Raw genomic sequence first — 16,283 nt, 5'->3', positions numbered from 1 at the left:
GAAACCAATGTGAACCAATCATTCACTGAGTACTTAATTCAAGTGGGACACTTTTGTAAATGAAATGTTTAGTACTTGTTTTAATTTAAACATGTGATTACATGTATATAACTATATGTGTGTGTGTGTGTGTGTGTGTGTCATAAAAAAGAAAGACACAAAGAGACCCGCACAGAGAGAGAGAGAGAGAGAGAGAGAGAGAGAGAGATGCATATGTACTTGGTACTGGGGGTTAAATGCAGGCCCTTCACACAGGGCCTTTTTCATTTTGAGACAAGGTCTCATTAAGTTTCTAAGTTGCCCAGGCTAGACACAAACTTGCAATCCTCCTGCCTCGGTTTCCCAGAGAGATGAGATAACTGACTTAGGCCACTATGCCTGTGTTGTTACCATTTTTGAGATCTAGAAACGTAAGAATAATCTGAATTGAAGGTCATACAATTAGTAAGCAGCAAAAATGAGTTTGTATTCAAATAGCCTAATTGCCAGAGTCTGGGCTTTTAACTACCTTGCAAAATTGCCTGGTTGGATTTAATTCATTTTCTTCTTTAAAACTGCTGTACAAGGTAGAAAATACTACCTTAATTTTAAGAAAACATAGTCACTGAGTGCTTACATGCCCATAGTCATTAATATGAATTTAGATTGAGTTGAGGTCTAATACTAAACTAGGGCCTTTGCTATAGTATCATACTACCCCAACTCAAAGTCACACCAAAAGGTTTTGAGCTTTGTAGAATGAAGAAGAGAATTCCAGTTAAGTTATAGACCAACCATTGTTTTTACTGACACTCCATTAAGATTTTAATTGCTCTATAACATGCATGAATTTATGCAAATTTTTTCACCTCACTTGGCCCTGGATTTTGGAATTCTCAAACCTAATAGGCTGACAATAATAATCTTTCGTTGGCTCTCTTCAGAGAAATTCTTCAGTCTTATCGCATAGCCCATTTCAATGAATGGCTCACAGCCAAAGCAGGACTGGCAATACTTTCCCAGGAGGAATTCCTCCAAAATTTACAACAAAACCATCCTGTGTTAATAAATAAAAACACTGTAGCAGTGTTACAGTTACATTAAAGTATGTGAGTCTAAAAATATTTCTTTTTTAGGTCCAATTTGCATTTTGAATCCTAAAAGATTCTGTAAGCAAAAAGCTATTTAAGGACTATACTATAATTTAAATATATCACTTAAAATAAGTTATCAGGTTTGTTATTGACTGTAATCGTAATAAATAACAGTATTATTTTTTCTTAAGTTATAGGAAGTTGCGAAAAGGCTACACTGTTCGCTTAGTAATATTCTTTGGGTACATCTGAAGGTCCCTAGATGCTGACGGATGGTTTCTGCAGAGAAAGTGCTGAGATTACACAGCTACCTCTCTCCTGTTCCAGACCCTAGTGTTGGTCAGGAAGCACCAACAGGCTGCATGATATGTAATTACTGAGAGCCACTCAAAGCACTGCGCCTCTGCTTCAATTTTGGTTAGGCAGCAGCATAAAAAGAGGACAAGCTAGGTCAAAGGTGTTTTTTAGAATGCAGCCTAAAACGAAGTCAACTTGTAAAAAGGCTCTCGTGAGCACTACTAAGTGGGATACCTATTAATAAGCCACACAGTTAGGTGACACAAACAGTGTTTGGCTTCACGTTTGCTTTTTTTTTTTTTTTTTTAACTGAGTAAATAACTCTTTTCCATTACAGAAGACTCAGAGGATTATGTTAAGTCATTTGTCTTCTCCAAAAGATTTTCTCCTTGTGAGCCATGAAAAAGACCGAAACTTTTCATTTTATTTTGGCAAACTTTTTTGAGTACCTGTATGTAGTTGATATGACTTGGAACTGAATATACCATAGTGAATAAACATATATAACAATTGTGCTCACAAAATGTGCAAGTTTTCTCTTCAAAAGACCAATTTCTTTGTGATGCAGGTGAATTCTTATCAGGTATATCTAGCTGCAAATTATTCGTTTGGTAATCTCAGGTCTCAGTTTCAATTCTAAAATTTATTTAGTGTTGTGGTAACAAGAAAAGTTCCCACTTTATAAGTAACCCAAAGGTAAGGGGTCACTTGCTAATACTTCCATAAATGATTTAAATGCCTGTATGTATCAGTTGACTAGGAATTTGAATATCATGAATGAGACAACCAAGGAAAGGAATCTTAGAATATGACAGTTGTTGAAAATAGCAACACTTGGCTAAATACTAGTGTCCAAAAAGGAGGAACACAGATATTTAATTAAAGGAGAACAGAAGTAACACTGAGAATGAAGAAATTAAGAGAAAAACAGGTTTCGAAAGAAATCAGACTTGCATAGAGTTTAGTCCTAGAATTGGAAATTCTTACCCAAGTAGGAAATTAGTTGAAAACCCTCCCTAAAATAGGAAATACATATTGAAACTTCTTCCTCATTGACCTAATTCTATTTTAAGATGTGAGAATTAGCAAGGTAAATTAGACAATAAAGATAGAAAGTAATTGACTTTACTGTTAGCAAAGGAGACGAATCAGACTGAAAGGGTCTAAACCTAGGAGTCTTAACAGAAACATGTAGAACTGAGAAATCTGATTTACATAACCAGGTCGAAGTCAGATTGAAAGCATTTCTTTGCTGCTATATTTGTATATTACTTGCTCTGTCAAAGTGCCTTGAATAAGCAACAAAGACATTGTGATTTCAAGACAATAAATCTGAGAATATATTTGCTTATTCAACTAATACTTACTAATAACTTACTACGTGCCAAGAACCTTGCTGGTTGCTGGAAATAGAATGATGAAAAAGAAATAGTAAAAGTTTACAATGTCTGGACACAAAATAAGTATTCGACAATTAATAACAATATATGAATGTGCCAAAACAAAACCTGTTACCTTAAATAACTAATATGCATTAGTAAAACATTTAGAAAAATCCAAGTAGGATTTATGGAGGAGGTGTCAAGGTGCTTTGAGTCAAATGCACAGGGCAGAGCATTTGACTCCTTGATTCATTCATTTTTTCAGCCAATCGACAAACATTCTACTCAGTACTAAGACCTGTTTTCGGCAGAGAAAGTGAGTGACAACCTCGGCAAAAGAGGTAAGCAAAACAAAAGTGGTACATAAAGTGGGTGTCTGTAAAAGTGGAGAAGTAGGCTTTCATCTAGAGTGAGGGATAAAGGGCACAGCTCTCCACAAGTCCTGCCTGCCTTTGACTGGTATCCAAATAAAAGGGGGAGTGCCTGATCACAGAAGGAGGAAGATTTATACTCTGATGCTGAAGGAACTAGCTTGCCCTGTCCTAGAAGCCTGTGTCTTGTGAGCATACTTTTATTTCAGATTATCTTTATGGTCAGTCATAAAGCTCCAAATCTCTTTCACACATGCCCTGCCATATCAATTCATGTTTTAACAATCCAGACTTGGGTACATTCGCTCCATGTGTCCAGACAGAATGCTTGTTGCGTGTAGACAGTCAGCTGCTCTAGGTTCATGCGTCTTGCCATGTGTGTGTGAACACACGGTTAAGAGAAGGGTTGAAACTTTTGACCGTCAACCACACCGTGGATTATCACATCAGCATGGGATGTGTAATTTCTCAAAATAACTCAAACTACATTTTAAGGTGATCCATAGAACATAAAGGCAACGATAATTGTAAACAAACTCCTAGTTCAGGCCAAGGATTCAAATCCCAACACATAATGCAATAGCTGGGCTGCAATGAACACTCTTAGAAGGATCCTTCATTCTCCAAGAAGCCTTTAGTTACAGTAAAGCATCACAATTTGCTATTTACAAAGCAAAATGCACCATGCCTTGTGTCAGAGCCTAAAACATTTTGATATTATTTTCCTTTTCCTGTTACTATTCAACTAGAAATTTAAAAATTTTATTGCTCAATTAAAGTCAGTATCTGAAAATATTAGAAATTTCTACTCATAATTAGATTTTATTTTATTAAATAAAGTGAGACAAAAAGGACTTTCTCTCTCCTTGAAGCTTTTTAAGTTAATAAATACAGTGAAAGACAGAGAAACAGGCAGGGACCTTGGCTTTCTGTGTTGGTGTACATAATTAGAAAAGCTTTTCCTTCCTCAGAAAATGAAGAGACCTTTCCCTTGTGCGTTAAGTAGGTGGGCAGATGGGGTCTGACCAGGCCAGAGACTGAATCCCGTCCAAATCAGCAAGAGGAAGTTCTCAGATCAAAGCACTGGGAAGTGGCGAGGCGAGCAGGGATATGCAGGCAGCTGTGAGGGAGCTGCTGTACCCAGCTGACCCTACATGGAGACCCAAGAGGCTGCAGTTCTTCAGCTTCTGGCCAAAGGTTATGAGGTGAGGAACTAAGCTAAAGTTAGTCCCAAAAGACAGGAAAGAAAAGCAGAAACTGTTTCCAAAATTGGAAAATGAACCAGAAGTGAAGTCCCCAAGGGACAAGCAGAAACCTGGCTACTAGAGCTGGGGTCACAAGCAGATCACCAAGCCCAGGGCGGACCCTAGCCCACTGACCTTATGCCCAGTAAGTGGCAGGCTTGGACTGGGGCTCACCCTGCTCTCAGACCCACATGGAATTCAGCCACAGTTTGTCGACTTTGTAAATCTTTTCACTATTTTTATTGTTTCACGATATGACCCAGTTTGGCATGTACCATGCAAAGATTCATAGTGGCTATTTCTATCTTTTAAAAGATTCATACTGGCATAGGTATAAACTTGTTACAGACACCTTTCAATGTTTCACTTGCACAATTTCTCCTCAAAATAATGTCAGACACTTGCTACAGAATATTACATACATTGTTTTGAGAAATTCACAGTTAATAACTGCGTATATTGCATCTTTATTTGATTCACTCAAATAGGATTAAAATAATTTGTCACAAATGTCTTTATTGCTATTTTGTTTCTTGTCTTCTAAATTAGTGAAATCATTAATTGCTAAACATATGTGGTTTTGCTATACTGAATTCATTTGGACTTTACCCTGACTGATGTATCAAAAACATTTAATTTCATCTAGCTAAATTTGTTATGCCAGAAAACTAAGTTAAACAATGTATCAAAAACTTGGGGAGCGCTATTTGTAAGTAAGTACTTAACCATAGGCACATCTTATCAATCTACCAATTTGAGAATTAAGAATTTCTATGAAGTTCATTTGATTTTAAATAAAACCTACCACCACCACAACAAAGCTGCTGCAAAATATGACCTTATTCACTATCTTATATTTAGCTTAAGCATCAAGTACAGAGAAATTACTGGTTATTGGTTTCTCCCATTTAACTTCTATTTGGCTTCCAAATCACCCAGTCTAGTGGACTTAATCCTCTTTCCATTAGTTTCATAGCTGAGGTGTATTTAGATTCCTCTGGATTGAATAAAATTAAAACAAAAAACGGAAATATTTTACATCGGCATTTTCATGGGAATCTATCCCACTCATTAGTATATTTAGCTCAGTAGGCAATCTAACTTTGGAAATGGGACAACTCTGTTTTACTTAAATTTTAAATTTTGAAGAAAGATTATACCTCTGAGAAATGTCTAAACAAAGCATTTCGTTGTAAGAACTCATTGATTCATTTTGAATTTTTATTTAGGCTAGTGGAAAAATCAAAATAAACCTTAGTAATTCTAACTCTATCACATTAACATAGAGCTCTATAATAGTATGTCAGCTAGGTGACCTTTCTACATCTCCTCTTCCTGGGTACTATTTTACCCTCTTGAATGATATAATTACACATGGCAGCACTTGAGCCAAAACCCGAAGACTTACAATAAACTAAACTCTCGATCAGGTGATATATCCTATGATTCCAGGCTCTTACTCAGCAAACGTACCTTCATTCAGAAAAGCATATCCTGTAAAGCTACCTCTAGAAAAAAGGAAAGAGAAGGGTCTGGGCTGTGAGAAGACCCAGATTTGGAAGAACATTTTGGCATCAGCTTTGGCAAGAAAACGAGAGTATATGAAGTCCTGAGTCTCTTCACCAAAGGCTGTCTCTGCCTCTCGGTTTAACTGAAATGCTTCTACTGGAGCCTCTATTACCACTCTATACAGAATCCAAATTGTTCCTCTTTGAGGTGTACTTCGGCTTCTGTCAGTTGGCCTTTCTATCCTCACTTCATCTCTGTTATCTACTAACTTCCTAGACATTTACTTTGCTTACTGAAGGGTCTGACACCTCCATCCAAGTCTGCCTTTCCACACAAGTGACTGTCTTCCCAGGGATAAGTGGATAATTTCTGCTGCAATCTCACATAACGACTTCTTGATCTTCTCAACTCTCTTGATCTTTACTTTCTATATTGATGCAAGTGCTTTCATGGCAGTCTGATTTTTTCATGAGAAATTTGACATTGTCATCACCCAGGTCAGTATTAGCCTCTGAAATCTGCAACACAAGTAACGCCCTACATGACCTGTGATTCAAAGTTTCTTTCATTTCTTCACTCCCTCTATACTTGCTTTTTAGCTTGAGAGCTTTCATCCTGTGCTCATCCCATGTTAAATGTATCTTTCTTTTATTTCATCCTAGGCTACATTCTATGGTGTCGTCACTGAATAATCCTCTTCATATTAACGCCCTTGCTCTTGCTTATGAACCTATGCAAATTGACCCAGCTGGCTCCCCCTTCCTTTTCAACTTGGGCTAAGATATTTAATAGTATATCTTATGTATTTATCGATTTGTCCGTAGTCTTGCCTCCCATTTTATTGTGAGACCCTTTTCAGCAGAGACTTTGCCATGTTCCCTTCTAGATCTGTAGCAGCATTTAAAACAGTGGTCAGTGATAAACATCTGTTGAAGACACTACCAGTGATGCTGGGGGAACTCCACCCAGACTGCTTCCTATCTTCGTACACTGTGGTCTTCAGCTTCACCACAGCCATCAATTCCGTGGACACAGTCTACCCCTAACACTTTGTAGTATCACACTCTCCTTACTTTCTCTTCCAGCTCATTCCCAGAAGTAGATTTTGCCTCTTCATTTAGCAAACTTATGGAAAGGGCTGATGGCCTGCTCAGCACCCCATCTTTCCTAGACCCAAAGGCATGTGGACTCAAGCTCTTATTGCCTCTTTACCCTTGTAACAGAGGAATAAGAAGCCACTTCTTTCCAAAGGTAGTCTTGGCTTCTTTACTCAACACACAATATCCATCAGTTTTCCCATTTTGCACCTGAAACTTCAACCTCTTCCACTCCGTTTTCAATGTTAGTCTCTGCACCTCTCGGCTGTGTTCAGCTGCAATGATAATTCTGTCTTTTGACATATCTTCTACTTTCCTTGGTGACTTTACAGTTTGCTAATTTTCCTTTAACCTTCTCAATCACTCCTTCTGAGTTTCTTTTAGAGTTTGTTCCATTTCTAATTTTTAAATGTTGATTTGTACAATGTCACTTTGGGCTTTCTTCTTCATTTTCCTCTTAGGAATATCAACCATGTCTTCCAGACATTGATGACTCCTGAATTCTTACCTTCATTGCCAACTTCTCTGAACCCACCAAATAGAAGACATAGTAGGACCTCAAATTTAAGTTGTCTGAGGTTATCCTCCTCACTGTGTTGGCCCCACCAATTACTCCACAAGTCTGTGTTCTCTGTCTTGCTGAATTGGCCACTTTACTACCCTCTTTTCTAACCCAGAAAGTTGAAGTAACTTTGGTCAGTTGTTTTCTCATTCATTTACATAAACACTGTGCCCTATGATTTCTGCCTTCTATGAAATATTTCCCAAATTTATTTTATTCATTTTATATAGTCTTTGGGAGGAATTACCACCCATATACCCTGGAATGTCCTTTTTGACCCGATCCTCATTTATTTCTTTTTCCTCCACTCTGTCTTGCTAGACTTAGTGCATCCTATGCTGTACTCTATCATGAATCACTTGCAGGTCCTGAAGTCACCAACCTCTCACAGGTCTGGCAATTCCCCCATGCCCATCAGAACTCAGTGAACTATGTTTGCTCTTGGAAAAGCCTTACTGACCTCATTGCCATTGCTCTAGCTGCCTACTGCAGTCTGCTTTTGCATAGGCACTTCCCCTCTGAGTGCTGGTAGCACATTCTGTTCATCTCTGTCATAGCACTCACCAAAGCATATGTCTCATTTTACTGATCAGACTGCCATTTTCCTGAGGGAAGAAGACATCTCAGTTCATATTCCTTGTGCTTAGAAAAGGGTTTAGCACTTGGAAGGGCTTGATTAATGTTTTGGAAAAGCAAATCAACAAACAAGTAGATGAATGAAGAAATAAATTAGAGGACAAGTAAAGAAATTGGTTTGAGGTCTCTATGGAAACATTCTTGCCTACATTACACTGAAGGAATCCAGGAGGGTATTCCAGGTTCAACTTCACTCTGATTGGAAAAGAAACAGACCTAGTTTCTCACTTATTCTAACTAAAGTCTTCACTGGACACACAGCCTGAAATTACATCTGTTAAAGCAATCACTAGGTTAACACATACCTTCTTTTAAAAATGCAAATGTACAGGCAATTCCTATAAACCTAAATATCGCTTTACTTTCTAACATAACAAAGAACACTCAACTGAAAAGATAGGAATTTTGTGTGTCTAGGAGGAATGGAGGTCTGGCAATATGGATATATTTTTAAATCTTTCCAAATAATTCTAATAAGTGGACATAGCCAAAAATCACAATTCTTCAGTGCTTCTCAGACTTTACTGTGTAGACCAACCTCTTGGGGACTCTGCTTACAAAACAGCTGCAGATTCAGTAGGACTGAGATGGGATCTGAGAATATGTACTTTTGCAAGTTCCCAGATGATGCTGATGCAACTGTTCCATGGGTCAAATTCTATATAGCAGGAATTTATTCATTCTCCTCTTGCTGTAGGCTTCTGCCTTATCTACTTTTGGAATTTTGTCACTGCTAAGGTAAAGGGTTCTGTCAAGGGCTGTCATATGTTAGTACAGAATAGTAAGGTTTTCAAATCAAAGTGTGCCTGTTGCTATGTTTTGCTTTCCAGGAAACACAAAGTGTGCTCATTTTAACAGCTTCTAAGTCTCAACTTTTACTCTCTATACTAGGATACAACAGAAGTGTGAAAGAAAATGTTAATAAAGAATGACACAATTTTCATCTGATATCTAAAATGTTCTACATTCTTTCTCTTCTCTCTCCACACCTTCCTTCTTAAAAAGGTAGAGTTTATGTTTTGATTTTCAGTAAAAAGTTTTAAATAGTGAAATTTAAATACACAGAATAAAATGTTAAATGAAATATATCTATGTGTTGCACCTGTGAAAGCTCTCCTCGAAGGACAAGTGATGTGAAATAGGCTGTCATTAGTCTTTGCTATTTTTCTGTAAAATAAGACACTTTTAATTCCAGTGTTGTAGATAAGCAAAATGAAATGCTGACTGCTAAAGCGAGTTAATTAAGATCACATACAGGATGTGGCCAAAACTTACATTCTAAAAGTTTAGTGGAAAAAAGAAATAGTAACCTTTCAAAAGGTTGTCCCTTAATTATTCATGACATCTGCATCTTTCTGAAACAAACTTCACACTGTAACAATTCTTTTGCACATTTCTCTTGCTGAAATTTATCTCTATTACAATAATGTAATAATTAACCTATATGGCATCTAAATATATCAATGAAAAATCAGCATCCATCAAAGGATACACAAAAGAAACACTGTGTATTAGGTGAGAAAGAAAAGGGAGGCAGGAAAAATGCTAATCAGTCAAGTCTATAAAGAGGTCCTATAATTACAGATTAACAACAAACAGTTCTTCACTTCTATCAGTGAAGTTGAAAAGGGAAACATTTCACAGCACCTGTATAAAAAAACCAAAACATTTCAAGTAGGATTATCCACAGGTGCTGCTCTGTGGTAGACCTAGCGGGCTGGTACTGACTCAGTTCTCTGGCACACCTGGTCATACAGCTCTCTGACTTCTTCCGAGAGTGAAATCTCAGGGATGCCAAAAATGTTCCCACTACTTAACCCTGAAATAATGTTAGCTTCCTATTTCTATAGATTGTTCATGAATCTAAGCCTAAAACCAGACATATATCACTTAATAGCTAAGACATGTTCCAATAAATGGATGTCTAGGTGATTTCTGTGAATATCATAAAGTGTTCTTGCACAAACTAAGACACCTAGTGACAGCCATAATGTCATTGGGTGACATAATTTTTTAGGATGTAGATGTGTATATGTGGCCCATTACTGAATAAAACATCACTATGCTACACATGACTGTAAGACTAGGAGATCCTTCAAATTAAAGAGTTTGAGTTGATTTTTTAAAGTGAAAATTTGGTTAAATTGAAAACTACATATAATCCTGTGAACTGTGACAATGAAACTCAGTAAACTCAACATTTGATAGCAAAAATGTCACCAAAATAAAGGATAATTAGTTAAACATGGATATTAAAGAAATTGGAAAAATGGAGGTGGCTGATTGGCTTAGTTTTAACAGCTTTGAATGATTAACTTAAAGGTTATTAAATCTACTTAATGATTTCTGCTAAATTTGTATAGTTGTAGAAATTTAATTTTAGAACCTTCCATCACCAGGAAAAGTTCCCTTGTACTAATTAACAACCAATTTGTGTTTTACTCCCTAGACCTGGGCAGCCACTACTTTGCTTTCCGCTTCTATAATTATGGTTTTGTCTTTTCTAGAAATGTAATACAAATGAAATTGTAAACTATGTAGTCTCTTTGTTCTGGCTTTTTTCAATTAGCATAATAGTTTTGTAGTTCATCCATATTACTGCATGTACAGCCAGTCTGCTTCTTTTTATCACTGTGCAGCTTCTCACTTTATACTTATGTCTCATTTTATTTATTCACTTGATAAACAACTTTTGGGTTGTTTGCAGTTATTGGCTATTAGAAATAATGTTATAATGAACAATTATATAAGAGTCCTCAGGAGAATATTTGTTTTCATTTCTCTTGGGTAATACTTAAGTGTGGAAGTGTGGCATAGTATAGAAGCTTTATATTTAGCTTTTGGTAAAAATTGGAAAATTGTTTTCCAAAATTATTCTTATCTTTTAAGCTGGAATGTCCTGAAATTTACATTCCTGTCTGCAGTGTATTTCTCCATACTCTCACTAATACTGGTAAAGTCTACCATTTTTACTATTGCCCACTGTTATGGATAAAAAACTGATGGGCAGCTTACAGCAACTGAGATCCGTAAAACAGACTGGTGTGAGTCCTTCTTGTGGGCTCTAGACCTCCAGTTGGATTCATGGGAAACATTGTCATGGGCTCTGCATTTCCATCTGGACTCATGCAGGATATTGCTGTGGGATCCAGGCCCTTGGCTGAATATTCTGGGTCTTTAGTGTTGTGGACAGATTTCCTGCACTTTCTTTTATTTAACTCTGGGGGACCATCATTAAATAACATAATAAATTCTGTGTCTTGATTCTAATCATTTTCACAACCCCTGACTACAACACCTACAGTAATTAATCTTATGGTCATTGAATGTGTTAGGGATGTCCAGACATTTGATAACATATCTGATTACACATTATCTTTGGATGTGTGTGGGACAATGTTTCTGGAAGAGTATGTGAATCAGTGGATTAAGAAGATTTTCTTCACCAAGATGTGAGTATCATCTAGTCCACTGAGTGCCCAAACTGAATAAAGATAAATTTTTCTCTCTTTTGGAACTAAGACATCCATTTTTTTTCTCCCCTTGGACCTGGACTGTCAGACTTGAACCTAGAACACTGGTTTTCCTGGTCCTCAGACTTTGAACACAGACTGAAACTTGCACCACCTGCTCACTCTCCTTGTTCTCTAACTTGATGATGACAGCTCATTGTGGTACATTTTGACTTTCATAATCTCAACAGCCATTTCCCCTTTCACATATTTATATATCTATAGAGGGACATGGTCTATTGGTTCTGCTTCTCTGGAGAACCCTGACTAATACATCCTTTAACAGGATGCCTTGCATAGAAATAGCATCAAAATAAAAAATCACTGTCCTCCTTACCCCCGGTATCCTTGTCTGAATGATATTAATAATAACTTTAAGATATAAGGGCATGTGCAATTTTCCTCTTATGGTCTTTATAACTGCATATTTTTCATTTTACCTTAATCTATTAATTTTACCAATTTGAGCTTCATATCAAACCAAAAGCCATGCTGCTACCCAACTGTTGAGCAGACAAAGCAAATGCATTCCATTACAGAGAAATCTCTGCACACCTTCCACTGCAAAACATTAAGTATAAAACCAGGTCTTTGTGCCAGGCTGAGCTAGTACAACCTATTCAATCTCTTCACAAACAGTTATTTTTTTTATAGCTGTAAAACAAATCTTTGAACTCCCAGTAACCTTACCCATTGGCCCCACCACCACCACCACCACCACCATTTAAAGTCTTAATTCAACTTACCTCTTTTCTATTCTTTGAATATACACATCAAAATGAATAGCTCTGTATAAACTCTCCATAAGGTAAAAATATACATAACACACATAAATCATATAATCATATACATATCATATAATCATATTTGTCACATATGTAATTATATATATTAACATATATATTATATAATCAATTCTCATTCTTGGATAGGATTTGACTGACTGATGTTAATTTTGACTGAAAATTATTTTAAGGCAAGAATACTACATGATTTTCTTGCAAACTGTGTCAGGAAAGCCACCCACAGCCAATTTGCATATGCCATATTTAAATTAACAAAGATGTGCCTCAGTGGTCTTTTCACTAAACCCTCTGCTGTGTTCCTATGGCCTGAAGGGTTTTTTCAAACTTAATTACATAATGAAATAGCCCCAACTCCTATTCTAAAAGCTAGCAACAGAACTGCCACCCCAAAAGTCAGGCTGCATTCCTCAAAAACACTAAATATAGAAATTTCATCTGGCTCAGCTATACCTGTTTTGAGCATTCCTGAAAGAGTTAAAAGATATCATATAGTGATACATGCACATTCATGTTTATAGTAGCACTATTTGTAATACCCATATTATGGAAACAACCTGTGCCCATCAACAAATGAATGGTTAAAGATAATGTGATATATATGATATATATATATATATATATATGTATAAAATGAAACCATAAATAAGGATAAATATGAGTCATTTGCTAGGAAAATGGGTTCACCTTGAGCTCATAATGCTAAATGAAATAAATCAGAGACAGAAAGTTAAATATTGTATGGTTTTTATATGAAAAACCCCAAATATAAATAATTTAAAGATAAAAAACAAAGATGATAGAAAAGAAGGAGACAGATTTTGTAGAAATGAAGATACAGAAAGGAGAAGAGGGGAAGGGAAAGTAAAAAGGGTCAAGGTACATTATGAGCACTCATAAATTTGCTCTGTTCTTAGGAAAGGGTATGGGTTTAGAGGGCTAAGAGGTTATTTCTGGATTTAACTATTTTAACTCTCAGATCTCTCTTGTGTCTCTTAGCTCTACTCTGCAGTGGGAGGAGAGGCAATGCACTCTCAAACCCTGTACCCAGGCAAAGAATGTCAAAGGTTGGAAAGATTCCTGGTCCCTCTGGAGAAGTGGCTGAGCGCAGCTTCTGGAACCATGCTCCCTGCACTGGAATCACAGTCCAGGTTTATTCACCTGTCAAGATAATGTAAATCAAGTTGTTTCACATGCCTGTAGTCTCAACTACTCAAGAGGGTAAGGCAGGAATACTTAAGCCCAGGAGTTTGCGATCAACCTGAGCTGATAATTGAGTGGAAGAAGAGAAAAAAGAAAGGAGGAGGACAGGAAGGAGAAACAGAGGATGATGATGAGGAGGAAGAGCAGGAGGAGGAAGGAGGAAGGAATAGTAATAATGGTACCTATCTCATAGGTTCCTTGTAAGAATCAAATGTACCAATATATGTTAAGACTTAAAATAGACACATAAATATTCAGTAAGTGTTATCTATTACTATTCTACTCTGTTTTTATTATATTTTATTATTGTATTGATATCCTCCTGTAATCTATTATCATACTTGGATCTTGTCTTTTTTTTTTTTTTTTTTTTTTTTAATCGGTACCGGGGATCGAACTCACGACCACCTGCTTGTAAGGCAGGTGCTTATGCCGCTGAGCTAAATCCCCAGGCCCTGGATCTTGTCTTAATTGTGTTTTGTAAAAAGTTGTTTGGGACTAGATAACTTATACAGAACCAAAATTTACTTCCTCCTAGTACTGGAGGCTGCTGCTTTCTCACCAAGCAGAAGGTGGAAAAGCAAAGAAACTGAATCCCCTCCATCACATTCCTTTATTAGGGCCCTAAAATCTGCTCATACAGGGAGAACACCATAACCTAATCACTTAACTTCCTGACCTCTTAACATACACTGGCAACATCTGAAATTTGGAAGGATACTTTCAAAACTAAAGCACTCCTCTAGAGATCCACTTAATGTTCCTCCCTGTCTTTGTATATTACAAACCTCAATTTAGCAAAAAAAAAAAGTTTAACAGCATATATTGATGTATGTGCGTGTGCATGCTTTAAACTCTTCAATGATTGCCTTAAAATAAAAGAATTATGGTAGGATATTCTGGTTTCCTATTATTGTAATAAATCACCACAAGTTCAGTGGCCTAAAACAAGATTAATCTATTACTGTCTAGTTCTGAAGGTCAAAAATGCAAGAAGGCTCAGCAGAGCTGTGTTTCTTTGGGATGCTCAAGAGACAACTATTCATTCTGCTTTTCAGCTTCTAGAGGAAGCATGTTTTCCCTTCGACCTCTGCTTCTGCTGTCACATTTCTTTCTCTGATTCTGACACTCTGCTCCCTGCTACCCACCCCAACTATATTGGTCTGTCTATCTGTCTGTCTGTCTAACTATCTAGCTAGCTAGCCAGCTAGCTAGCTGTCTATGTTGGTACTGGCAACTGAGTGCCAAGGCCTCCATACTGCACTACATTAGCAATTATTTTTACTTTTTATTTTTGAAATGGAATCCCACCAAAGTCATTAAGTTGTCCAGGTTGGCAATGGACTTGTGATTTTCCAGCCTCCAAAAATACTAGAATGTCAGGCACCATCAAACTCAGGTCTCCTTTCCACTTATAAGGATTTTTGTGATTATAGAAGGCCACCAAAGGCATTAAGGGTAATCTTCCTGTTCCAAAATCCTTAGCTCTTTAAAAGCTCTTTTGTCTTATAAAATAATGTATTTACAATTTCTAGGAATTGGACGTGGACATCTTTGGAACACTATTATATACCACTACAAAAAAGTACAGATAATCTCTTGACATCATTTAGACAAGTGGTACATAGCCAGAGGAGATTCTGCTGCTCTTCAGGGGCATTTGGTAACACCTAGAGACATTTTTTTGGGAGTTATAAACAGAAGGTCTGGATAAAGGACCAGGGATACTATCTCATAGTGTCAGCTCCCACAAAAAGAATTATCTAGCTTAAATTCTCTACCATAATGAGATTGAGAAACTCTCACTTAAAGCATATGATTTCTTCAAATTTCTTAGTTATGAAGACTATACTAAAATAAAAGTTAGCTTCAGGATTTAGACCTACAGAGCAAAGTCTAAAAACTGCATATAAACTCTGCAACTCCAAGTTTTTGACACTCAAAAATGGTAAGTAGTACTTTAATATTAGAGCGTAGAACTCTGATGTCAGTTGTTAATTAAGTACTGCTTGCTCCATTTGAGGTCTGGTCACTGTGACCTCTATTCCTTGACTTCAAAACATGAAGGAAAAAAATACATGTACCATGATTTTCCCTTCTTCTAGGAGAAAATTCAAGTTGGAGCTCTCTTGCACCTCAACTAAGAGCTTAGGTATCAATATTTTTACAAAATTCTCAAGAATTTCTGTGCTCAGGTATGAACTCTCCCAACCTTTTAAAATGACTGCAGAATTGCCAGTAGGATATTTTATGTTTTTCTAAGACACATTTTTTTCCATCTTTATTTTATTTTCCATCTACTCTATTGCTCTTTATTACTTGTTTCTGTCCAAGATTTCCCTCTAGAGTTTTCCTAATTTGCAGCAATTTATAAAAGTAACATTTGTAGTTTCTGTGGTGAAAAGATTTCTAACAGGCCAAAGTTGATGTGTGTATATGTATGTGTATGATGAGAAGAATGCTTCATTTCTTTCCCCAGGAAAAAAAATGTAACTATGAATATAAAAGTGTTCTAACAGCTTATAAGATTATAAAACAAACCAAAGAAAAACACACAGCTATACTACAACTTGGTGAACCACTAATTTCTGCTG

At 36.6% G+C, this 16,283-nt stretch overlaps 1 protein-coding gene across 5 annotated transcripts in view; it reads right to left on the bottom strand.

Moving 5' to 3' along the window:
- Mme (membrane metalloendopeptidase) overlaps positions 1 to 16,283 on the bottom strand; it is a 113,263-nt gene that overhangs the window by 60,735 nt on the left and 36,245 nt on the right. The window lies entirely within an intron of this gene.

This window comes from Cavia porcellus, unplaced genomic scaffold (genome assembly GCF_034190915.1).
Source record: "Cavia porcellus strain 051 isolate PalLab524CR breed Dunkin Hartley unplaced genomic scaffold, mCavPor4.1 scaffold_5, whole genome shotgun sequence".
NCBI lineage: Eukaryota > Metazoa > Chordata > Mammalia > Rodentia > Caviidae > Cavia > Cavia porcellus.
Note: the sequence above shows the minus strand (reverse complement) of the source record. Positions and strands in the feature narration are given on the sequence as shown.